The following is a 27,488-nucleotide window of genomic DNA, read 5'->3' on the forward strand; positions in this document are numbered from 1 at the left end:
ATGCAAGTTTCCAGAGAATATAATACCGGCAGGTCAAGCCAGGGAGCCGAGCTGAAGGGAACGTGTGTACCTCCGAGTCATGAACTCTACGAGATAGGGTCTTCTTAAAAGATAATAAAAAGTACCATTCGTGTATACAGCCCGTCTGTTAATTTGCGATAATTCACTCTAACCAGTTCTCGTTTTGTATCGACGGCTTAAATTGTGCTTATACTCCATTGTGCTTAAATTGTGCTCATATGCAGAAAAATAACTAGGGTACGCAGGGTCATAAGTGTAAAAGTAGATGCGCTTTCACTTAATAACTTGTTTATTCAGCCGACGTTTCGATGGAAGCCCCGTCTTTTTCAAGGCATAATATATTTACACATTTTTGAGTCTTCTTACAGCTTCTCGAGACAGGAGGAAAGAGGACAGAAGAATATTATTAACAACAACAACAACAAAAAAGGAGGAAGAAACGTTAGAAAGGAGCAAGAAAGGCATGGCGGGTTTAGGAAGGAACAGGAACTTAACAAAGTAAGGCGAACGTAAACGAGCTGTGCCATCTTTGTCAAAAATACCTCCCAAGCACCCACCCTTCCTTCAAGTGGACATTTGGACCACCGTTTCTTTATTTCACCTTCCGGTGCGATCCATTGGCGGCTTGCCCTCCTTTGAAGTTTACCACAAATCGGTGGGGAGAGCTGAAGCGCTTAAGTGCATATTGGTGGCGTCGGAAGTTATGAAAGAGACGGTAATTGTGGCGCCACTATCAATGTTTATTATATGCATTGGCTCCTGTCAGTGAAGGAAAAAAAGAAAAAAGAAAAAAGAAAGAAAATAAAAAGGTGGGGGGACTGTACGGCATCCGGGACCCTCCCGGTGACACTTGTCAAGGCGGCGAAAGGCAGAAAGAGAACCAGGCGGCCCCACAAACAGCCACTCCTTCTTGTACAGCCCAGCAGATCCCGTCGGGACCCCCACCACGGAGAGCGCGACCGCCATCACGCGTACAACAACTGTTGACGCCGCCTACGAGACACACCCTAAAAAAGTTGATGAAAGTTAATCCGGGCCAACAACGACAGCCAGCTGTACCACAATCAACAGCAACCAGTGGCCAGAATCAACCATCCCCAAGCAGCGAAAATCAGCAGCCAACATTAGCCGAGACCAACCAGCAACCAGCAACTGCCAACAGCAGTCGCCTACAGGCAGCTCGTCACGGGAGGCACAACGGGATGGAGCTCCAACACAAACCAGGTACGACCTACGGGTACCTTGTGGTTCTACCAGCCGCGTCTGTGCAAAGCGACATACTGGCTGTGCGAATGGGCAGACACCGTCCGCCTCAGATGAATTAGGCCACAGAAGAGGTCCAAATTTTCTCAAACTCGCAAAAGTTGTTCACAAGTGAATACGACACGAAGTTCACGTGCGTAGTCTCGAAGAATATGTACTGGCGGGTATGGCTCCCAAGGGGCTGCGCTGGTCGCTCACACCATCGATGCATTATTTTGCCTAAGGGGAAATGAAACAGTGGAACAAATTTCTCGATCACACGACATAGTAGCTAACTAAGGTCACCATTTAACACTGTAGAAAGACTCTGAACGCACAGAAGAGGAACGATATATAAGAAATAACTTTCCTCTTTCGGAATAAGAGGCTAAAGAGCTCACCATATTTGAGCACAAAAAAAAACGAAAGAAATAGAAAAACTGAAGGGAAAGAAATTTGTGCAGTACAATGTCTCAACACAAGCTCTATATCCAGTGCTGTCTACATGAAAAATACCAAGCCACCTCCTGTTCAGAAAGATTTCCCACCACATTCCAAAGAACTAAACGTTATAAACCTTTCTTATAAAGAACTTGACAACGAAGAACTGAGTGTTCTATCACGCAGACTTACATTCTGCCCTGGCAATGAAAACTACGATGAATTCACGCTTCTTAAAGACCTAGACGACTTCGCACGAAATTTATGATTAGAGGAATATTTCTTCGATAAACCCCAAAAAGACAACCCGCTATTTCGTGGGGTAATAAGACGGCTATCGACCCCATACGCCAACATAAATTGACATCTGGATCTATATGTAAACATGGTTCAGAAAGATGTCACGCATGCGTACAAGGTGTACAAACCAAGTATGAATACCTTATCAGGAAAAGAAAGAGAGGCAGTACTCGCGCTGAGCAACCGGGAAGATCTCGTCATTAAACCAGCAGACAAAGGAGGCGCGATTGTTGTTCTGATTAGACCGGACTGCAATGAAGAAGGCCGGTGACAACTAAATGACAAACAATTCTACAAACACCTCGACTCGGACTGTACCACCGAGCCCAAAAATATCATTGTAACAACCCTAGAGGATCTCACACGTGAAGGCACCATTGATTCAAAGCTTCAAAAGGCACTCACTACGGTACATTTGGCACCTGGTCGTTTTTATATGCTGCCGAAGATTCATAAGGAGGGAAACCCTGGCAGACCTAATATATCAGGCACGGTAACGTTAACGAAACCCATTTCCAGGTATATTGATTCTTTAATCAAAAGCATACCACCCACACATGAGTCCTTCTTACGCGACACAAACAATTTTGTTCGGGAAATATCGGACGTGAAAATTGCAGAAGGTGCATTCCTTGTAACAATCAATGATTGTTAATTCACGCTGCACAAATATCCCACATGACGACGGTGTAAGAGCACTTGTGCAATCGTATGGCACCCACAACGCTATCGCATATTCAAGCAAATTGAAATCATAACGAGAGTTGTACTCGAATTGAAGAGCTTTGACTTTACCAATGAAGACTATCTTCAAATCAACGGCACTGCAATGGGTACAAGAGTGGCGCAAACTACGCTAACATATTCATGCACCATATAGAGTCCGCTTTTTTTTCATCTTGTGATATCAAACATTTAATCTATAAGCGCTGCCTAGACGATATTTTCATGATTTGGACACATTCGAAAAATGAGCTGCTAGAATTCATAAAGGCCAAGAGCACCCCATCGTTTATTTTACACACCCCTACTCTAACACTGAATTAAGTTTCGTTGGTGTACTTATTCGAATGGATGATGCTGCGTTGGTAACTAGCGTATACAGAAAACATACGGACAGGCAACAATACGTGCACTTCAAACGCTGCCACCCGCGACACTGCGAAACCAGCACTCCCTATTCCCAAGTACACAGATTCCAATGAATCTGCTTCCGCACCAAGGACTTGCACAAAAACAGCACGCGTATGCGCGATCTACTCCTTCATCAAGAATACGCGCGAGCTGTCATTGATGACATTATCAAAAAAGCAGAAAATCTGGACTGCCACACTCTTCTACACCACCAAAAAAGATGCCGACCAGCACCGTAACAAGAATTTGCTATTAACTTTTACGAGCAACCCACCGAACATTAACAAGGTCCTAAAAATACACTTTAACATATTGGAACAGAGCGTGCGACTATCCAAAATGTTCACTTCTCCTCCTTGCGTGGTATACAGGCGGCCAAAAAGTATAAGGCATTATTTGCTAAATTCAAAAAAATAGGCGTGAAACCTCAAACAAGGTGTGGCCTTTGTGAAATAAGCAGATGCAAAGTATGCAAACACATGCAGACAACGACAGTGGCGGAAAGCACCCACTCAGATTTTAAGCACAGGATAGGAGGTGCACTGGACTGTGAATCAGCTAACGTCATATACCTTCTGGAATGTGGGCTATGTAACATTCAATACGTGGGCCAGACAGACACTCCGTTTAGTATTATATTCAACAACCATCGGGCACATGGACGATCCCTGCCAGGCCTTCCTCTTTCAAAACACAGTACATTAAACGACCACAGCTTTGCTGACATCAGATTTACACTATTGATTTGATTGATTGATTTGTGGGGTTTAACGTCCCAAAACCACCATTTGATTATGAGAGACGCCGTAGTGGAGGGCTCCGGAAATTTTGACCACCTGGGGTTCTTTAACGTGCACCCAAATCTGAGTACACGGGCCTACAACATTTCCGCCTCCATCGGAAATGCAGCCGCCGCAGCCGGGAATACACTATTGATAAACAATTTTCTAACAATCAGAAAAAGGGAACGAATTCAACACGATCAAAACGGAGTAAATGAACACCCAGGCACTCTGTCAGCGTTACGATCACTAAAAGGCGCAAACGCCCCTCTCTAATCAGTACTCTGCCTCTAGCCTCCCATTACAACAATAATATCACCCAATAGCAATGCTTTTAGCGTATGCATCTGACAATAGAGAAATCGTTTGCCGCTTCAAGCAGAGCCGGAACGCACAGATAAGTGGTCCTGGATGTTTTACCGTTTCCCCTTTCTTCATTTCTTTCTTTTTTCATATTCTTTTTTCTTTTCCTTCACTGACAGGAGCCAAGCATGTAATGGATATTGATAGTGTCACCACAATTACCGGCTGTTTAATATCTTCCGATGCCACCAACATGCACTTAAGCGCTCAAACTCTGCCAACCGATTTGTGGTAAACATCAAAGGAGGGCAAGCCGCCAGCAAATTGCACCGGAAGGTGAAATACAGAAACGGTGGTCCAAATGTCCACTTGGGGGAAAGGTGGATGCTTTGAACGTATTGTTGACGAAGATGACATAGCTCGTTTACGTTCGCCTTACTTTGTTCGTCTTACTTTGTGCTAAATTGTTTAGGGCAGATTTTTGCAGTTATTTTTAATTCTACTCATGACATTATCCTGGGGATAGACTTTCTGAAAGAATGTAAAGCCACTGTGGATTGCGCAGCAGGCTAAGTTTTACTGTTTGGTTATGTGAAGAGCCCACGCGATGCCAACAGACTATCGCAGTCGTTGATGACATAGTTTTACCGGCCCAGTCGATAGTTCAAGTGCCTGTTGATGTTTGTGGTATCACAGCAGACAACGCTGACGTTATAGTTTACCTAATCCAGCTGGTCTGTGCGAAGAAGGATGCAGTTGTACCGCATTGCGTGATTTCTGCAAGCAGTGGCCAAGCCTGGGTATGGGTGGTCAACTTCTCTTTCGAGTTGATTGTACTGCCTGGTGGAATGAGGCTGGCTGTGTTTGAATTCGACGTAAGGAGAAACGTTAACATTGCAGTCATTAGCAACGACAGGAAAGGGGAAAATGTGTCTGATGTGGCTTGTCCTAGTGATGACATACTCATGGATATGGTGAATAACTCGCTATAACCAGAGAAGAGACAAAGGTTAGTTTGGATCCTCTCCAACCATGCATCCGTTTTTTGACTTCGCACTCAATGCGCGCAGAATTTTTGCACCACCTTCACACCCTCGTCATGCGAATAATACTGGTTCCGCCTATCTCATTCGTCAGAGACCATAGAGAGTAGCTCTGTCAGAGCGTAACGTTATTGCTGAGCAGGTGGAAGAAATGCTGTCTAAAAAAGTTATACAAGTGTCATCTAGCCCCTCTGAAGCACCACTTATACTTGTAAAAAAGAAAGATGGGTCTAGGAGAGTCTGTGTAGATTGCCGGTGGCTCAATTCAGTTAAAAAAGACGTCTATCCGCTTCCACGCATCGACGACGTTATTTATTGTTTGCACTCAGCTTCGTACTTTTCTTCCGTAGACTTAAGATCTGGATATTTTCAAATCTCTATGCACTCTGCCAATAAAGAAAAAAATGGCTTTTATAACTCCAGAGGGTTTATTTGAGTTTAACGCCATGCCATTTGGTCTATGTTACGCTCCAGTCTCGTTTGAGCGCTTTATGGACACAGTTCTTCGTGGCTTAAAATGGGACTTTTGTATTTGCTATCTTGATGACGTTGTAATATTTTGCCGCACGTTTGAAGAACACAATCGTCGACTTGATGTCATTCTCGCATGCCTTGAGAAAGCAGCACTTACCTTGAATTCCGAAAAGTGCTGTTTTGGTGATCGTGAAACTGTAGCTCTTGGCCATCTCGTAGACAAACACCGCGTTCAGCCTGATCCCCACAAAACCACCGCGGTCAGCACTTTCCCTCAACCTCGCTCGCTACGAGAACTCCGAAGCATCCTAGGCCTGTGTTCGTATTTCCGGCGCTTTGTTCCTAGCTTCGTCGATGTTGCTGAGCCCCTTACTCATTTGCTCAACAAAGACGTACTCTTCAAGTGGACGAAAAAATGCGAGTCATCATTTTCTCAGCTGAAGCTTCTACTCACTTCTGGGCCTATTCTTCGTCATTTCGACGCTTCAGCCCCAACTAAGGTTCTCAGTGACGCCAGCGAAATCGTTATCCGCGCAGTATTAGTTCAGCGTCACGTTGCCGCCCAACATGTCATTGCCTACGCGAGCCGTTCTTTGAGTAAAGCTGAGCGCTATTACACTGTTACAGAGCAAGAATGTCTGGCAGCTGTCTTCGCCGTGCACAAGTTTCGCCCGTATATATAGCCGCTGATTCTCCATCGTCACAGACCACCACTCACTTTGTTGGCTCCCTGGTCTACGAGATCCAACAAGTCGTCTTGCACGATGGGCGCTCCGTTTTCAAGAATATGACTTTGATGTAAACAAAGCATTAATATATATATATATATATATATATATATATATATATATATATATATATATATATATATATATATATATATATATATATATATATATATATATATATATATATATATATATATATATATATATATATATATATATATTCCCTGATGAATGGAGGACCCCTCCCGAAACTGTTGGGAAATAAATATATTTATCCTTGTTGACAACGCTCCCGTTGTGCCATATCTCATACCTTCACGAAGACTAACTGGCCCGTTGAATTATTACTCCCACTATATATATATATATATATATATATATATATATATATATATATATATATATATATATATATATATATATATATATATATATATATATATACAGTGAAGGGGGAAGCAACAAAAGGGAGAAGGCAGGGAGGTTAATATAAACAATAGTGCCAAGGAAAGTATAGGGGAAGATATTAGACCAAATTGTAATGTAACAAAGAAGAAAGAAACGTGGGTGAAAAGATAACTTGCCGTGGGCAGGATCCGAACCTGCGACTTTCGAATGACGCGTTCGATGCTCTGTCACTTGAGCTACCACGACAGCCATCCCCCCCGCCACTTTATTGGGTTTATATGTGAATTTAACGTGGGAGTGTCAGTCAGCACCACCAGTAGCCATGGCGGCGAAAGTGGCACACTCTTTTGAGCCTGTTTGGCGTCACGTAGCACGTGAACTTACTACGAGTGGGCAGCTGACCAATAGTCCCTCGTATACAACCTAAAGGCACTAAGTCTGCCAGTATGAGACCCTCGTTAATAAATTAAGGAAAGAAGTGTATACTTAAGGGCTCGTTTTTCCGTGTTTTACACAATATTAATGAGATCTAACAGACAATAATGTCAAGGAAAGTATAGAGGAAGATATTCGACCGAATTGTGATGTAACAAAGAAGAAAGAAAAGTGGGTGAAAAGATAACTTGCCGTGGGCAGGATCCGAACCTGCAACCTTCGAATGACGCGTTCGATGCTCTACCACTGAGCTACCACGACAGCTATTCCCCCAGCCACTTTTTTAGGGTTTATATATGAATTAAACGTGGGAGCACGCAAAGGATTGTGTGCTACAGCGCCCGTCTGCATCGACTTCCGGTTCGGGATGCCATGCTGTCGTACAGACGTTTTTGCCAGTGCCGCCGCTTTCTGCGTCTTCCACCCAGCACTTGCAGTGCCCTTATCTCACAAATTGCTGCATACTACCTTGGAGATGTATGCTGGTTAGTTTAATAACAAATGCAGGCGCTACGAGATAGTTATAATTGTGCGAGCAGTCATTTCTTAATTCAAGCGGCATCCACCTCCAAACATATGCTTGTTGCTTTGCTGCGGACAGTGTTATACACATTTTTTCTCACATACAATTATTTTCTGGACGTCATAGCACCATATAATAGCCATTCATTTGTTTTTATGCTACTTATCCGTAAAATTATTTATTCTATTTTGTGTTACGAAGACATCGTCCCGGGTTCGATATAGTCAACTGTTTTTACTCTAAAATGAAATGTGTCTGTATATATTTTACTTTTTTACGCCTTTCCATTTTCCTATACGTTAGATCTCGTTCCATCCCTCACTCTAGCATTGTCTTCAAATATATCCGACATAACACAGCCTATCGGCACTTTACGCTTGCAAGTCTGACGCAATAAAGGTGCCATACCATGCTGCTCGCTGCTTAAAAAGCTACGTCTATAACTTTACGTCCCACGGTACCAATAATTGAGTGCCCGTTTTGTCCCATGGGGCTTTAGAAGCTGAGTGGTTTTCACAAATCTGACAGAGTACGCATACTTCTGTTGTCATGGAACGTATGTTAACTTTTGACAGAATGTGCATATGTACGTGTGAGTGATTTTAAAATGGTCACCGTTTGTGCTCAAAAATAAGGAATTGAGGTGGTTCTGTAAAAGATTACTGCATGAATGAAAGCTTAATCGCATGCTGCGTTCGAAACCCGCCTGTTATCGTTCATTTCGTTTGTTCATTTCCACTTTTAGCTTCGTTCTCGGAAATGTGCGAAATATCGTTTAACAATGGGCAACTAAAACAAAGAAGAATATATTCGCTGAACAAGCGGCTACAAACGCGTCGAAGAATCGCACATGTCTGCTTCTTTGTTACACCGCACAGCAGGCAGCTTGAAGCGGTGAAGGGATATGCTTCGAACCGGAAGTACCGTAGCAGATGACGCACCATTTTGCTATCCACCTATTATCCGGGCTAGGGTGGCTAGAATGAGGAGGTGTGAAAAGCAAGCCGTGTTTCCCTTGCCTAGCGGTGCCATGGTGCGCGAGATTTCCGCTAGGTCGTGATAAAGCGTGGTGATCGGAGGCACTGCTGCTAGCGCAACTCTTAGCGCGATAGAGACGGCTGCAGGTGCAATGTATGCCGGGGGCTCCAGGCTGCTGGTCACTCGCGGCAAGTGCTTTTCAGCATCGTTTGTGTTCCACGGGGTGCGACCAGTTTGTTGTGTTTGCCCACGAGGACTGAATGGCGCTTACAAAGAAAAAGAAAAGCGGCGTACTTGTTTTGGGCCTGTGTGCAACTCGTGATACGTATCGTGTGCTGAATATGTTTCCCTTTTTCGTGTGCGGGCATGCAAAGACAGGTTAGAAAAATGGAAGCGCGCCATCCCAAGGGTGGACAAAGCACCCCAGGGAAATTAAGCCGCCTGCAAAAAAACATTTCAGCGCAAGCTAAATGTTTTCAATTTATTTAGGGCAGTAAAACTTTTGTGCATGCGTGAAAAGCATGCATCATGAAAGTTTTGTGGCCCCCTTCAAGACTCGACCATTGTTTTTCGATAAATGCATTTATTTACTGGAAAGCTATGTCTTTTCACTTGGTTTTTAGATTCATCGTGCGAGAAGTCGTGCATATTGAGGCAGGACAGCAACTCAAAATGCAGCGTGTGAAGACTAGTTTGAGAGATGATGCGGTACCCACCTTATTTCCAAACCTGCCCAAACATATATCGAAGAGTTTGCCTAGAGAACGAAAAATACGAAATGCTGATTCATCGGACTACGTACCAGCAAAAAAGTGTCACGATAGCCCTACCACGCTGGAGGATTGCCTATATGACTTGACGAGCTGCCAAGTCAGGCGACTAGAGATTATGATTTAGGGGGACTTCTGTATCTGTCAGAGTCTCTGCACAACCTGGTACAGACTATGGAAACGAAGTTGACACATGTTTTTAGCCCAGTGCGCCTGCATTTGAAGATAGTAGCCAGTCTTGTGCGCTCTGTAAGCAGTATAGTTCCAGAAATAGGCTGCAATGAACATTGCAAGGAGTTGACCAAAGCAGTGGTGAGATTCTCGTCCGCGACGCGAGTTCATTTCTTTTTGAAGAGCACGAACCAAGCAAAAAGCGAGAAAAAAATTCAGGCAATTGAAGCCATACATGTCGCACGTAAAAAAATGTCTGCCAGTGACACACCGTAACCAATTTTGTTACAGCCACAAAACAAAGAGTTGCCTCAGTTTGTGTAAATATTTCAGAATACTGCCTGAAGTGTAATACAAAGCCAGCATTGAGAAAATGGCAATGTGCAACTGCACTCGGCAAGTCAGACTGTCCAGGCAGACTTAGCAGCAAACGTCATAATCTATGGCGGGTTAGTATAAGGTAACGTTGGCAAACTAACATTGTTGAAGATGCCATACTCCTGTAAAAACAAGCTCCTTTCTTTTACTCTCTTAAGACATAGTTCAATGTTATAGAAAATGAAACCATTAAGGTTTCACCAAGCATATTATTACGACGTGTATGTGCCGGATTGATAAGAGGGAATAGAAGTGTGGACTTGGGAAGAAGAAGATCTCTCGGCAGTTTTATCCGGTGCGGCCTCGCCATCCCAGCTTCCGTTCAATAAACCCCCGTACCCCTACTTCAGGCGTAACAGAGTGGTGGAAGGTGCTGGGTACAGTATACGTCGACGAACCACGGAGCCACAGCTGTTCGAACTTCGCCGGAGCCGTCGTATTGCCGGTCTGCCACCGACACCAACTGCCATGGCCGAGAGCGAAGGTCACGCCTTCTCAACCACACAAAGGTCAGTGCCAGCTGCACCTCGATATCACTATATGGAACCCCGCCCGTTCGCGGGAAGAGCAGGAGAAGATGTGGATGCGTGGCTGACACAGTACAAAAGGGTGAGCCGGTACAACTGCTGGGATGCCACCGACCAACTGGGAAATGTCGCGCTGTTTCTCACGGAAACAGCTCTGATGTGGTACGAAAACCACGAAGATTCCTTAACAACGTGGGATCGTTTCACTGAAGAGCTCAAGAAATGCTTCGGCGACTCTGATTCAAAAAAGAAGAGCGCGGAGCGCACGTTGGCTCAAAGAGCTCAGACTCCTGGAGAAACGTGTACCACCTACATAGAGGAGGTCCTGATGCTCTGCAAGATCATAGACCCGTACATGACTGAAGAGGACATGGTCGGCCACCTTCTGAAGGGTATAGCAGAGGACGTCTACAACTTTTTGATAGGCAGGGAAGACCTCACTTCCGTCTCCGCCGTCCAACGTCACTGCCGTACTTTTGAGAAGCTAAAGACCCGTCGTATTGCCCCGAAATTTGGTAGGCTGGCAAATGTAACAACGGTCGCCAGCGTCGACGTGAGCCCGCCCGCCGACCTTGCCGCTACTATCCGGACAATAGTGCGGGAAGAACTACAGCGACAAGACACACTGTTCCACGACACCATCCGCCATACGCCTACCTGTTCATCCTACTACCCGGCCCCGTTCGCTCCTCTGCCACCATCAGTATGTGTGACAGACGTTCGCGAAGCTAGGGCTTCGTGGCCACGCCGAGACTCATTCGCGTCTGACCAGCGGTATGACCAACGTCTTCGTCCCGGCCCCGCCCCACAGAGGCGCGCAGCTCCCGTTCAGCAATCTGCTCCACCCCGTTCGGTTAGGCGACCCTACACAGCCCAGCGCTCTCAGTAGTGGTTCGGCGAGCGACCCCTACCCATCTGCTACAACTGTGGCGTCGAAGGCCACATTGCCAGGTACTGTAACTACCGGCAGCCGCCGAGGTACGACTGGCCACCGAGATCCCACCTGTCCGACTTTGCACAAGCACCAACGTTCCCTGGAAGCGCATCTTACGAGACACCAAGGCCGCTGCGAAACCGTTCTCCAGCCTCTGACCGCAGTCTGACACCCCCGCCAGCCCCTCGCTCCAATCGGTCGCCGTCTCCTAGGCGCCGCTACCCTTCGCCGCCTCCGGAAAACTAGGCAGCGCGGCCGCTGGGGGTGAGGTCGCTGGTGATTCGCTGCAAGAAGAGATACCTCCACCGGTGCTTATGTTTAAAAACAAAGTGCAAGTTTTTGTTGATGGTGTACATACGATGGCTTTGGTGGACACTGGAGCCGCCGTGTCGATCATGAGTGCTGCGTTCAAAGCTCGTTTGGGAAGAAAGGTGACCTTTTTGTTGGAGAAAGCGATAACGTTCTGTGGCGTGGGCGGCAACTCGTTGTGTCCGATTGGTGTTTGTACCGCGGCAGTGTTACTGAGTGATCAAGTGTTTGTGACAGAATTCACGGTTCTTTCGCGGAGCACTCATGACATCATTCTAGGCATAGATTTCTTGCGAATGTGCGGAGCCACTGTAGACTGTCGAAATGGCGAAGTTATCATAAGTGACGCTGTTCCTCATGGACTTATCGAGAATTCGGGTACGGAAAGCGGTGCGCTCCGAGTCTATGAAGATACCGTTATCCCGGCCTTCTGTGCTGTGCGCGTTCCAGTAGCTTCTTCGCATATTAACGACAATAAGACCAGTTTCGATGCGCTAGTGGAGCCTTTCCATCTAAGTTGTATAAAGAAGAACACGTTGGTACCCCACAGCATAGTTTCAGTGAGTGAAGGTCGTTCAGACCTTTGGACAACGAATTATTCAAACGAACCGGTGCTGCTACCAGGAGGACTTAAGCTAGCGTCGTTTAAAGAATACTCGCCAACAACAGTAGCTGTCCTCAGTGACGTTCGACGGGATGAACAAGTGACCGCCTGCTCAGACAGTTCGAAAGTTTTACCTATGGTTGATAAGGCGCTGACTGCCGACAAGCGCAGAATGCTTGTGGACGTTTTGTTAAAGTACTTGCAAGTTTTTGATTTCTCCCAGAGTGACCATACGCCTTCCATTCCTCCATTTCGTATACGCCATAGGATAAATACACAAACAGCACAGCCAATCCGACAAAAACCGTACCGAGTATCGCCGTCCGAGCGCAAGATAATAGACAATCAAGTGCGTGAAATGCTCCAAAAGGGCATCATTCAAGAATCATCGAGCCCTTGGGCAGCTCCTGTGATCCTTGTGAAAAAGAAAGACGGTACCTGGAGATTTTGTGTCGACTATCGCCGTTTGAACTCCATCACGAAGAAAGATGTTTATCCTCTTCCACGAATTGATGACGCCTTGGACTGTCTCCATTCGGCGTCATACTTCTCGTCTATCGATTTACGTTCAGGCTACTGGCAGATTCCCATGCATCCAGCGGACAAGGAAAAGACTGCTTTCATAACTCCAGACGGACTTTATGAATTTAACGTGATGCCGTTTGGATTATGTAATGCTCCTGCCACATTCGAAAGGTTCATGGATACCATTCTGCGTGGCCTAAAATGGAACGTCTGTATGTGCTACCTAGATGACATCGTGATCTTTGGGCGCACATTTCGTGAGCACAACGAACGCGTGGACATTGTTCTGGAATGCATTAGAAACGCTGGCCTTGTTCTTAATTCGAAGAAGTGTCATTTCGGCGAGCGACAAACCTTAGTACTTGGGCACCTTGTGAACAAAGATGGGATCAGGCCTGACCCGAGCAAGACAGCAGCTGTGAAAGCGTGCAAACCACCTCGCTCAACGAAAGAGCTTCGCAGCTTCCTAGGCCTGTGCTCGTACTTTCGCCGATTTATTCCCGCATTCGCCGACGTTGCCTTCCCCTTGACCAGTCTGCTACGTCAAGGTACTAGCTTTGAATGGACACATGACTGTGAGACGTCTTTCAACCAACTCAAGTTCTTACTCACATCGCAGCCCATTCTCCGACACTTCGACCCTTCGGCGCCGACCGAAGTTCATACTGACGCCAGTGGCATTGGCATAGGTGCAGTTCTAGTACAACGACACAGTGGAAAGGAACATGTCATTGCGTATGCCAGCAGAACTTTAAGTAAACCAGAACGGAATTACACAGTGACTGAGCAAGAATGTTTGGCACTCGTCTTCGCTGTACAGCGATTCCGTTCATACCTGTACGGTCGTCCCTTCCAAGTGGTCACAGACCATCATTCCTTGTGCTGGCTTGTAAGCCTCCGAGACCCATCTGGCCGCCTGGCACGCTGGGCCCTCCGCTTGCAAGAGTATGACTTCACGGTGTCATACAAGAGTGGCAGGAAGCACGCTGACGCTGACTGCCTTTCGCGGATGCCGCTTACTACAACACTTTGCGATGCCGACAATTTCGATCACCTAATTGCGTCAGTGACTCCAGTATTCCCGGACAAGACCACCTTTGAAAATGAACAGCGGAAGGATGTCAGCTTGGAGCCATTATTTGCTGAAGCACGAGCGTCCACTTTGGCCGGACGCTTTTGCGTTCGTGAAGGATTACTTTACAAGAGGACCTTCTCGGCCACGGGTTCCCGCTTCTTGCTGGTGGTGCCGCACACACTCCGTTCCTCCATTCTGCGCGCCATGCACGACGACGCAACTTCGGGTCACCTGGGAATGACGCGAACACTCCTTCGTACACAGGAGCGATTTTACTGGCCACGCATGCGCCAGTCAGTTGAGCAGTACGTGGCCAGTTGCACTCAATGCCAGACGCACAAATCAGTCACGACTGCTCCGGCTGGACTTCTACAGCCTGTGACGCCTCCCAGCACTCCCTTTGAGCAAGTTGGCATTGACCTCGTGGGCCCTTTTCCACGCTCGGCAAAAGGCAACCGTTGGATTGTAGTGTGCGCCGATTACCTGACCCGCTACTGCGAAACGGCCGCCCTGCCATCTGCGACTGCTGGCGAAGTATCCTCCTTTCTCCTGCACTCTATCATACTGCGCCACGGACCTCCTCGCGTCATAATAAGCGACCGCGGCCGTCAGTTTACGGCAGACGTTGTTGAGGAACTGCTCCGTATGTGTGGCTCGGAACTTCGTCATTCGACACCTTACCATCCACAGACGAATGGCCTTACTGAACGAACGAACCGGACACTGGTGAATATGCTTTCAATGTACGTGGCGTCCAATCACAAGAACTGGGACGACGTCTTACCGTTCATCACGTATGCCTTCAACACTGCCCAACACGAAACCACCGGCCACAGCCCTTTCTTCCTTCTTTACGTTCGACCCCCTCGTTATACCCTGGACACTATCTTTTCGTTTTATGACAATGACGATCCTTCATTAGCTGAAACACTATGCCTTGCAGAAGAAACTCGGCGTCTTGCCCGCCTGCGTACTATAGCATCGCAAGACCGCTCAAAGCTCCGCTACGACAGCAAGCACCGCCACGTCACATATGAACCGGGAGACCTTGTAATGGTGTGGAAGCCTATCCGCAAGCGTGGCTTGTCCACAAAACTTCTCGCCCACTACACTGGCCCATTCGTTGTCCTTGAGCGCCTCAGTGCAGTAGATTATAAAATAGCACGACTGACAGCTAGTGGGAGACGATCAACCAAGACCGAGGTTACCCATGTGGCTCGCCTCAAAGCTTTTAGACTGCGGGACGATGCATGAAACGCGCGGTGCGCTTCGTCTGCGAAGGGGGAAATATTACGACGTGTATGTGCCGGATTGATAAGAGGGAATAGAAGTGTGGACTTGGGAAGAAGAAGATCTCTCGGCAGTTTTATCCGGTGCGGCCTCGCCATCCCAGCTTCCGTTCAATAAACCCCCGTACCCCTACTTCAGGCGTAACAATATAAAAAGTGGTGCTGTTGATATGACGCTCAGTCCAAAACTTCGCTTTAATGCGATGTTTTTTCAGCAACAGATGCGTGTATTCATAAATGGTGAAATTACTGTTTGATATTTAGTTTGACAAAACTCTTGTACTGGCGAAAGACTCGAAACGACCATCGCGGGTGCGTTGCAACGGAGAAAACTGGCAGCGCCTCTGACTACAGCACCACCACTGCAGGCTCGCAAGCGGAAGTCACGTTGGAGCGGCCGGTTTTCAAACCTCCCAATTTTAGCCACCCTATCTGGGTGCACTGAACACACACAAGTGATATGGCGGAAGTGTCAGAATGGCGAGCCCGCTGCCGCCAAGGCCGAGGCATAGAGTTATACAAACTCTAGAGGAAAAGCTGGGCTGGAAGGGATAATTTTTTTTTTTTGCAGATCAAACCATTTCACCCATGTGAACATCTGGTGACGTCACCAAAACATCACGGCCGCCGTGGTGCTTTTTTTCATCCGCTGTCCGTTTCGAGTAGAGACAGAGGACACCGTCGACACAAGCCAGGGCGAGGTGAAAAAACTGTGATAATGGCTGAAGAGGTGGCATGAAGTGTTTGAAAAGCCTTGGATGCGAAGATTCCTTTCTCCGTGGAACATACGAAAGTCGGCCGAAAACCCTATCCCGGGTCAGATCCATCGTCATCGAGGATTTCGCTGGCTGAGAGGAGTTTGCGATTCGTTTCGCGCTGGTCTTCCGAGTACACGAGCATGTGGAGGTCACTTTGGTGGCAAAGTGGCTTGTGCTTCTTGTTTTGTGAACTCTTATGGCTGTGAAATAGCTGGCCAGTGCCGTAATTCCCCATGTTGCAACTTCTTATTCGCAACGTTTAGCGTTAGAAAACGACTGCGTCCGCTGCTTCCAATTTGTATGGTCAAGGAAGTGCTATTATATGCTGCTTATAGGTGAACATCTTCGACAGATGGCTGGGTGAACTTTCACACTACTAGCTTAAACTCTCCAGCGACGTTATAGTCCAAAGATAAAACTTAGACCGTAAACTGAACCGACGTTTCGGGACCGATGTGGTTCAGGGTTGACTGCTCGGTCGGCTCGGAAGCTAGCAATTTTTCTTAGTGGTGTTATTTATTTATTATTTATTTACAGGTTACTGCTAGCCTGGGTGCCAGGCTTTGAGCAGGACTGGGCGATACAAAAGAAGAAAACAGGATAACATACAAGCATAACAATACACTTCTAAGGGTACACTTTGAACCGGAAAAAAACCGGAACCGGAATATTCTGTACAAGTGCAATCGGTAGGATAACAACTACTATTGAAGACTAAATCATGCCGAATTCAACAGGGCACGAAGAAAGGATAAGACATCAGAACATTGCACAACATTAGCAGGTAACAGATTCCACTCATGGCACGTACGGGGAAAAAAGGAATTTTTGAAGACGTTTGTTTTACACGAAAATTCAGCGACTTTCATTGAGCGATTGGATCGTGTTGGGCGGCAAATGCTCGGCTGGATGTATGCTTCCTTGTCAATTTGAAGTCTATCGTTATACATCAAATAAAAAAATTTTAGCCGATCATGATAACGTCTTACTGCAAGGCTTTCCAAACCGGCCCTGCGGAGAAGACTCGTAGGAGACGCTTTCCAGCTGTATGAACTGTAAACAAATCGCGCGGCTTTTCTTTGTATGCTCTCAAGCTTATTGGTATTAACTAGAGTGTATGGGTCCCAGATAATTGAAGCATATTCTAATAGTGGTCTGATGTAAGTGTTGTAAGCTAGCAGTTTGGTATCCTGAGAAGCTTTCGGCAACATTCTCCTTAAGTATCCCAGTTTTCGCATTGCCTTTTTCTGAATGTACGTGACGTGCTCGTTCCATTTCATATCGGATGTGATTAAAACTCCTAAATATTTGAAGCATGATACTTCAGCTAGACTATGATTGTTTATTTGGTACGTGTGCTTCAACAGGGCCTTTTTGTGTGTAATGGTCATTGAAACAGTTTTTTTGTAATTAAGAGTCATCTGCCACCTAGTACACCATGTTTGTATTTTTTCAAGTGACGCGTTTAAGACGGCCTGATCGTTATGGTTGCAGATTTCATTGTAAAGAACGCAGTCATCTGCGAAAAGTTTCATTTTTACCGGTATGTCATGTACAATATCGTTAATGAAAACTAGAAAGAAAAGTGGCCCGAGAACAGAGCCCTGTGGGACGCCCGAAAGTACTGGCGAGGCCACAGAACATGCGCCGCTAACGGCTACGCTCTGTTGCCTGTAGGAAAGGTATGATTTAATCCATGCCACTAAAGTTTCATTTTTCAAAATGGCCGTCAATTTACTCAGCAACTTTGAGTGCGACACACGGTCAAACGCCTTCTCAAAATCTAAGAATATGACGTCCACTTGCCCTCGTTTGTCCAGTGTTGCAGCGAAGTCGTGAACCGTTTCCAGAAGCTGAGTTACAGTGGACCGTTCCCGGCGGAAGCCATGCTGTCGGGCGTCCACAATGCAATTGCTCTCAAGAAATTGTGAAATGTGCTTAAATATGATATGTTCGAGCGTTTTGACACATGTTGAGAGAATAGAAATCGGTCTGTATGACGATAAGTGAGAACGGTTTTCGTTACCTTTCGGTATTGGAGGGATTTTAGCATACACCCAATCCTCGGGAAGTTCAGAGCACTCGAGAGATTTGTTAAATAGTAAACACAAGTACTTCGCGCACCACTCAGCATATCTTACAAGAAAAGCGTTGGGTATGCCATCAACACCTGGGGACTTTTTAACATCTAGATGGAGCAGAAGGAAAAAGACACCTTCTTCATTGACACACACGTCTCTGATAGGAGGCACTTCAATAAAAAAAGGAAATTGTGGGATGTTTCCATCGTCATCAGTAAACACTGAACAGAAATACCGGTTCAAAGCATCTGCAACATCTAGGCTGTCGTAAACAGGCTCATCGTCTACGTAAAGGCTGATAATAGTGTTCTTTTTCGGTGCGAGATAACGCCAGAACTTGTCTGGAGACGAAATCATGAATTCTTTTCACGACACTTGCTGATAATGCTCTTTTGCTGTCTTAATTTTGTTTTTCAGTTGCATTCGCAAATCGTGCATTCTATCAGAGGCAGCTGTTGATGGGTGCTGCTTACATTGCTTTCTCTGCTTTTTTAGTTTTCGTCCCATGCGTACGATTTCTTTATTCATCCACGGATTATCCTGCCTCAGTACTTTCCTCCGGAAGGGTACAAACTGCCCTACCCATCGTCCTTTTTTCCACCGTTGTTGTTTCTGCGGTGTTTTTCCACTAGTTTTGTAGACCGTGGACGTATACACTTGGTGTACACAGGTACCTGTCTCGTTCTGTTTTCACGATTCAAACTATTCTCGCACCCTACTCTGAAATGGGAAAAGGACCAAAGAAATAACAACGAAAGCAAGTGGTGATAAAGGCATGCATAAGGTGACCAGGCATGGTGATCAAGGCATGCACAGGACAGTTTGCTGATAAGGATGAGAATCCAACGCACAATGCACTTTTTTTTTCAGGACAAACTAATTGCACATGCGCGAATGGTTTGCAGCATCGACGCAATAACGTGTCGTGACAGGCAAACAAACGAGTAGAATAACATCGTTTTTGCACCATTTTACCACAAAACACCATAACATATTTTGCTTATATAAGCAGCATGTAATCTTACACGCTTCCCCGTACAACTTAGAAGCAGTGGATGCAGTCGTCTGCTAACGGCAAAAGTTGACAATAAGTCTCAACACGGGGCATTCAGGTACTGGCCAGCTATCTCACAGCAATGAGACTTCACAAAACAAGAAGCAAAAAGCGCTTTGCCACAGAAGTGAGCTCCACATGTGTGTGTGCACGCAAGACCGACGCGAAACAATCGCAAACACCTGTCAGCACGCGAAAACGTCGATGACGACGAATCTGATGCGGAACGTTTGTTCCACTTATCCTATCCGTTTGTTCCACTTCTCATATCCGAACGTTTGTATGTTCATATCCAAGGCTTTCTTAGACACTTCTTGCCATGTCTTTAGCCGTGATACTATAACCGTTATCACAGTTTCTCAAAGTCACGACTTTTAACGAACTGCGAATTGTAAAACAAGAAAAGTGCCGCGGCAGCCGTGACGTCTTGGTGACGTCAAGAGATTTGTCACGTGGACGAAACAGTCTGACCTGCAAAAAAACCGTCCCGGGCCGGAAAAGCTATAACCCACGAAGGAAGCAAAGGTAGGAGAGGTTCTTATGTCACTCGCTGTGAAGCCGCGATGAAGCCGGAAGTCGGCCATATTGACCTGGCAAATTCTCCTCTCTTGTTTACACCCGAATGTAAAGCAGAAGGCGGGACTCTCTCCGGCTCGGAAAGCACGGGAGCTGCGCAGAGCACGTGTCATGACGATCCGAAACTAATGGAACGGGGCTCAACACTCTGGGCCAGCGCGACACCTTCGGCGAAATCATTTCGTTTGAGTATTAACTGCGAGTAACATCTCACCGACAACAAAGCATGTAAAAGAGAACGTGCGCTAGATGCACTGACAAGGGCGAGTGTTTTCACGTCATTAATTCAGCCACACGATCGGTCGTGCGCCTTCTACGGTTGCATTCCGCCACACGGCCGGTGCAGCGTCCGGCCACTGTATCCGTGTTCCGCGTGAAACTCACCGGCGTCAGCATTCTGCGACCGTGGTGACTTTGAGCACGGTGCAGAATGACACATGAACGTGGTTGCTGTTAGGTTGAAATAACATGAAATGCTAGGGGAGAGTATACGAAGCGGAACAAAAAAGGTGTTTTAATACGCACATGCAAGTTGTTAGTGTGCACACACAACACGAAACTACGTATGTGCACATGGTAGTCATTTCGTTTTGCTGGGCTCAACAGCGTCGTCCATTGGCACAAGCAGGAGCACTGTCCAACCGTCACTGACCTGCAAGGCGTTCGTCGTCGTTCCGCTTCGTCATGGTGCACAATGCAATTTCGCTGAACACTACTTGCTTCATCCGCATCATCCGCCAAACGACGCAAGGATATGCGCTCGTTCTACGCACTGTTGAAACCCCGTGATGGACAAAAGGATTTGTAAAAGTTGCTAATAGTACAGTAACTCCCAGGAGAACACTGCGTAAACAATAACGTGATGCAGAGCACGGATATTGTCCGCCATGGCTCAGCACAAGACCTGGGGCGACACACATGCCACCGCCAGCCGTAGCCGCTCACTGCTAGACCAGCTCCACTGCACAACACGTAACCACAGCAACACCGCCATTGTGCCCAGTGAATATGGCCGCCGTAATGTCATTTTCTCTACACTTCTCACGTAGCGTGCCGGCTGGGCATGCCCTCTCCTACCTTTCCTTCCTGTGTGTGTGTGTGTGTGTGTTTGCGCGTGTGTGCGTGTGTGTGTTTGCGTGTGTGTGCGTGTGTGTGTGTGTGTTTTCGTGTGTGTGCGTGCGTGTGTGTGTTTGCGTGTGTGTGTGCGTGTGTGTGTGTGTGTGTGTGTGTGTGTGTGTGTGTGTGTGTCTGTGTTGTCACGTTACACCGCAACTGTAACCTGTAGATAATGGCACACAAGGACGTCAAACTAATTCGAACAACGGTGATACGACTTTATCGTTTTTCTCTGCACGCGCATCTCCGTCCATTTCTTGAACAGCGGCACATACAAGCCTGCCAGCATCTATGGAAATAATACTTTCAGAACTTGTACTGATGGCATTACCCCCCTTCCCAAAGAACATCGTCCCGATGTCACAACATTATTACCAAATGAAAAGAAAACACATACGGTAAGCAGTACACAAGGGGGTGTTCACAATCACTGTAAGTCTACTCAAGGGAGTTTGACGGATAGTCAGCGTTGGTTAAACGGCTTCATCCACGAAACATGGACGACGTGTGGCTGTTGTGAACGGCGGGATTGATGAGCCATGTCCTCGTCAAGATCCTCGTAGTTCACTTCGCTGAGACGACGGAGAGCTCTATACTTTCAGTATCAGTTTATTTATTTTTACTTTCGTACAAAATATACATGCTTACATAAACATACAGAAGGAGGTCCCAGAGCTCTTGGCTGAAGGGGGACCTCCTGTCAGAAAATGTGATAAATATGCACAAGTAAAATGCAGCAACGTGGAATAAGTTATTCAAATAAATGGAATACAGACTAAAAAAATTTAACAATCATAAGTACAACAAAACACTGCAAAGAACATATAAAAAATAAAAGAAACCCAAATATTATTGACGAAATGAACAGAGGAACTAAAAGAGCAAGAAAAAGATGAATGGCTGTGGCACCATTAGGAGTGCATAAATATGAACAGGTGTAGATAATATCGCACATCTTAGAATTCTATGGTATCCAGCAGAAAAGTAAATAATGTGTTTTTGAAAATAGCTAATGATGAAGACTGCTTAACGTTAAGGGGAAGGCTGTTCTAGGTTGATAAGGACGTGAAATAACCAGAGTGTTTTTCATACTTAGTATGGGCTAATGGCAATAATAAATTGTTGTTAGCTGCAAATCTTGTTCGGTTGGTGTTTACTAGAACAGCGTCAGGAAATATGTTTACTGGAGGAGGGTTATTCATAGGGGCCAAAATATCAGTGTAACAATTTTCAGACCTGCTCCGTTGTTGAATGGGAGTGCACAACCATACTCGTTCTCCGGGATGGTAAGAGACATCGCGACGACGAGCGTTGTACCGCAGCGAGTCGATGCATTGTTGCTTATGAAATCGTTCGACTGCAAGCTTACGAGCTGCGTCGGCCAGTCTGATAAATTCATTCGTCTTAACACTAATCTGATGTCTGTCTGGTAGAAGCATGGCATCCAGCATTGTAATGACCTCCCTGCCGTGAAGCAACTGGAATGGTGTGAATCCAGCTGTTTCTCGCACAGTGGTGTTGTATGCCAACGTGACGTAAGGGAGGATGTCCACCCAGTTTTTGTGGTCTTGGTCAACGTACAAGGACAACATGTCGGCGACCGTCTTGTTTAGTCACTCTGTAAGGTCATTGCTTTGTGGGTGGTATGCAGTAGTTTTTTGATGTACGGTTCCGCTAAGCTGCATGGCATCACCTATCATCCGGGCGGTAAAAAGCTGTGCCACGATCAATTATGACAACTTATGGTGCTCCATGTCGGAGGACGATGCTATTAAAAAAAAAGTGGGCAGTCTCAATCGTGGTGCCACGTTGTAATGCCTTCGTTTTGCAGTAGCGCGTCATGTAATCAGTAGCTACTACAATCTAGTGTTTGCCGTCAAGAGACTTGGGAAAAGGTCCGAGTATATCCATGCTAATTTGTTGGAACGATGTGTCGGAGGAGCGACTGGCTTCAAAAAGCTGGCTGGGCACTGATGTGGTGCTTTATGGCGCTGGCACTCGTGACAAGTCTTCACGTAATGCTTCACGTCTCGATTGATCACGTCTCGATTGAGCTTAGGCCAGTAGTAGTGTTGGCGAATCCGGGCAAAAGTACGTGTGAATCTTAAGTGGCCTGAGGAAGGCTCATCGTGACAGGCGGACAAGGCATCGGCTTGTATCGCTGGCGGGACGACGAGCAGGTACTCAGTCGCGTAAGGGTCGAAGTTTCTCTTATAGAGGATATTTCTGCAAACGCAGAACGATGATGGCGAGCGGGCGAATGCTGGTGGCGGAAGCGGCGTGCGGCCTTTGAGATATTCGATGAATTTTCGAAGCTCGGAATCGTTCTTCTGCTGTTCAGCCAAGTCGGATACACTGAAGGCGCAGAAAAAACGGCCGTCCAGATTGTGATCACCTGACGCTGTCTTAAGAGGAGCTCGGGAAAGCCAGTCCGCTTCCGGCCAGACTGTCAATTCGAACTCCTGAAGGCGTAAGCTCCACCTGGCCAAATATCCGGAAGGGTCTTTAAGGTTCGCCAACCAGCAGAGTGCACGATGAACGGTAACAACTCTGAACGGGCGACCATACAGGTATGGTCTGAATTTAGCTATTGCCTAGACAACAGCTAGGAACTCCTTTTCAGTGGTAGTGTAATTCGTCTCCGCAGATGATAAAATACGGCTCGCATAAGCAATAGGGCGTTTGACACCGCCTTGCCACTAGACGAGTACCGCACCAAGGCCAATGTTACTGGCGTCTGTGTGTAGTTCAGTGTCGGCATATTCGTCGTAGTGTCCGAGTAAGGGCTCAGACAGGAGACGCTGCTGGAGCTCGGAGAAAGCGCGTGTTTGCTCAGGGCCCCACACGAAGGGAACATCTTTTGCCAGACGAGTGAGGGGTTCAGCAATGTTTGCGAAATTTTGCACAGAGCGTCTGTAGTAAGCGCAGAGGCCGAAAAATGGACGCACATCACATTTGTTGGCAGGTGGTGGAAAATCTGCGACAGCCAATGTTTTGTCTGGGTACAGCCGAATACCATCAGGCCTAACAAGGTGGCCAAGGAACTTTGATTTGTTGTAACCAAAATGACATTTCTCTCGTTTCAGTGATAGGCATGCCGTGCGAATTGCAGCAAACACAGATCTAAGTCGCTGCAAGTGCTGCTCAAACGTTTGGGAGAAGACAGCTACGCTATCTAAGTAAACAAGGCATACTCCCCACTTGATACCAGAGAACACTGTATCCATCATCCTCTGGAATGTAGCAGGGGCAGAGCACAGACCGAAGGGCAGCACCTTGAATTCGTACAGACCATCAGGCGTTATGAATGCTGTTTTCTCTCGGTCGCGTTCATCAACTTCGATCTGCCAGTAGCCACTGCGTAAATTCATAGAGGAGAAGTATCGGGTGCGTGAGAGGCGGTCTGGTGAGCCGTCGATGCGCGGAAGAAGATAAACGTCTTTCTTTGTCACTTTGTTGAGTTTGCGGTAATCAACGCAAAATTGGAGAGTGCCGTCCTTCTTTTTCACTAGTATGACGGGAGACGACCATGGACTGTTTGGTTTGAGGGTTGGATTACGCTATCTTCGAGCATCTGCTTCACTTGAGAACGTATTGCCTCTTGTTCCTCTTGTGATACTTGGTAGGCGTGCTGACGTATGGGTCGCTCAGCATGGTCAGTGACAATGCGGTGCATTACGGTTAGCGTTTGCTTTATCTTGGATGTAGACGCGGAACAGTCGCTAAACATGCGGAGGATACAGTGTACTTGCTCTTTCTGCGCACATGACAGCTTCGGATTGACATCGACTGTATCGGCAACCGCGGTGTCACTTTTGTCAGTTGTTCGCTTGGTCAAATGTTGGTATGCTTTACTAAAATTGGTGACCAACAACTCAGTCGTCTCACGTTTAAATTGAATTATGTGGCGGGCAATGCAGATTTGCCGAGACAAGAGCACCGAAAGGTTGGCTCCAGCGATACCACTACTGTCATGATCTATGTCACCCTGTACAGTAACGAACATACTGGTACGTGGCGGAAGTGTGATGGTGTCGCCGACAATGCGAAGCGCAGTCTTCTGCGGATCGGTATCTCTAGGCTTCAGAACATAGTCGTCAGCAAACGTTACGAGGCAGTCTCGAAGAATTATAACAGCGCCATGCTCGCGAAGGAAATCCATGCCAAGGATAACTTTCGGGCAGCATTCGGGAAGCACAACGAAAGAAGCGACGAACATCGACTCACGATTTTGCCGCCTTGTGGTGCATCTCCCGATTTGTGTCAAGAGATGACCACCTTCTGTCCAAATGTTTGGTCCATGCCCCCAAGGAGTCGTAACTTTCCTGAGTTCAGCCACAAGTTCAGCGCTGATAACTGAGTAGTCGGTGCTGGTGTCGACCAGAGTAGTCACTGGATGGTTGTCGACAAGAACGGCCATGTCAGCAAAAACGGGTTCGTCAGCGATGTGAGGTGTCGGCTCAAAGGAATCGTCGAAGGTTGGCGGATGGGTCAGAGGAGGCTGTTTTGACGATAGCTTAACAGCAGTCCCACCCCCGGACTAATTATGAAATGGAAGCGCACAACGTAGAAGCAGACGGAAAGACAGGGACAAGCGCTAACTACCAACTGAAAGTTTATTCGGAAAAAATATGAAATATATACTAAAAGATGATACAGTGTCAAGGCACATGCGATAACACCAAAGCATAGACCAAAAATGGCAACACCGATAGAATATCTTAGTGCGTCAGCCCTACCTTACCATCGCTTACTGTGCTTTACATTGATTAGTTAACTTCTACGGCATCTGCTAATGTTTAAAAACGCTAGCTCCTTATCGGACAAAGCGATTGATGGTTTGCTGACGCAAGCCCCGTGTTCCGCTATGTGTGCTGCTTCAATTATAAGCCTTGTGCGCTCATCTTTGTGCTTTTGGAGAACTACTGTCTTATCAAATTGTACTTCACAGCCACATCTAGTGACATGCTGGGCAAGATAACCATCATTGCCGCTACGAACATTGCACGCATGCTCACGCAACCTGTCGTTGAGGCATCTTCCAGTTTGCCCAATATAACAGGCACCGCACGAAAGTATGATCATGTAAACTACGTCACTAATGCAGTTGACAAAACGGTTCCTGTGCTTTGTTTTACACCGCTGTTCCCTGTGTCTGGCGCCACATGTCAGTCTAGCCAGCTGACATGTGGCGCCAGACACAGGGAACAGCGGTGTAAAACAAAGCACAGGAACCGTTTTGTCAACTGCATTAGTGACGTAGTTTACATGATCATACTTTCGTGCGGTGCCTGTTATATTGGGCAAACTGGAAGATGCCTCAACGACAGGTTGCGTGAGCATGCGTGCAATGTTCGTAGCGGCAATGATGGTTATCTTGCCCAGCATGTCACTAGATGTGGCTGTGAAGTACAATTTGATAAGACAGTAGTTCTCCAAAAGCACAAAGATGAGCGCACAAGGCTTATAATTGAAGCAGCACACATAGCGGAACACGGGGCTTGCGTCAGCAAACCATCAATCGCTTTGTCCGATAAGGAGCTAGCGTTTTTAAACATTAGCAGATGCCGTAGAAGTTAACTAATCAATGTAAAGCACAGTAAGCGATGGTAAGGTAGGGCTGACGCACTAAGATATTCTATCGGTGTTGCCATTTTTGGTCTATGCTTTGGTGTTATCGTATGTGCCTTGACACTGTATCATCTTTTAGTATATATTTCATATTTTTTCCGAATAAACTTTCAGTTGGTAGTTAGCGCTTGTCCCTGTCTTTCCGTCTGCTTCTACGTTGTGCGCTTCCATTTCATAATTAGTCATGTATCACCAACTCGCCCAATCAACCATTTTGGCCACCCCCGGAGGCCGCTGATTCTAGTTTCCCCGGCGTTGACTTGGGGACCTAGAAGATCGTCCCGCAACAACATCGGTGAAAGTAGAGTATTGATTCGCGGACGTAGAGCGTCGAGGAGACGGAGAGCGTGATTGGCGTCGCTGAAGATTCAGAGACGGTAGACTTTCCAAGTATTCTGCGATAGCGTTGGCTCGTTCCCCGTCCCTGGACCGACGAGCGTCTGGCTGGAATCCAGGTAGGCCCATCTGTCTGTACGAGCACTGTCGGCACAATTGACCTGACTCATCACAGTGGTAGCAGAGTGGCCAATGGTCGGAAGCGCGTCACACGCTAAATTTACGCAAATTAGGTCGCGCATTATCATAGTGTGGCGGACCGAGAAGTACTGCGGCATCTGCAGGCAAGTCCGTCGTTGATTTTCATAGTGGGTCAGACCTGAGAAGTGCTGCGGCGTCTGCAGGCTGGTCGGTTGTTGGTTTTCACAGTGCGGCATGCCTGAGAAGTGCTGCCGCGTCTGCAGGCTGGTTGGTCGGGGGAAATAGCTGGCTGCCAGGGCAGGAGTGCGTATAGCTTCCACGTACGTTATCAGAGGAGCTTCGGTTAGAAGTGGCACTAATGGTCGTACCAGCTGCCTCACCTCTTCACGGACGACGTCTGT

General features: G+C 46.8%; 1 long non-coding RNA gene across 1 annotated transcript in view; it reads right to left on the reverse strand.

The window, feature by feature from the left end:
- Window positions 1-27,488, reverse strand: part of LOC142784784 (uncharacterized) — a 52,188-nt gene that overhangs the window by 13,586 nt on the left and 11,114 nt on the right. The window lies entirely within an intron of this gene.

This window comes from Rhipicephalus microplus, chromosome 2, assembly GCF_043290135.1.
Source record: "Rhipicephalus microplus isolate Deutch F79 chromosome 2, USDA_Rmic, whole genome shotgun sequence".
Lineage (NCBI taxonomy): Eukaryota > Metazoa > Arthropoda > Arachnida > Ixodida > Ixodidae > Rhipicephalus > Rhipicephalus microplus.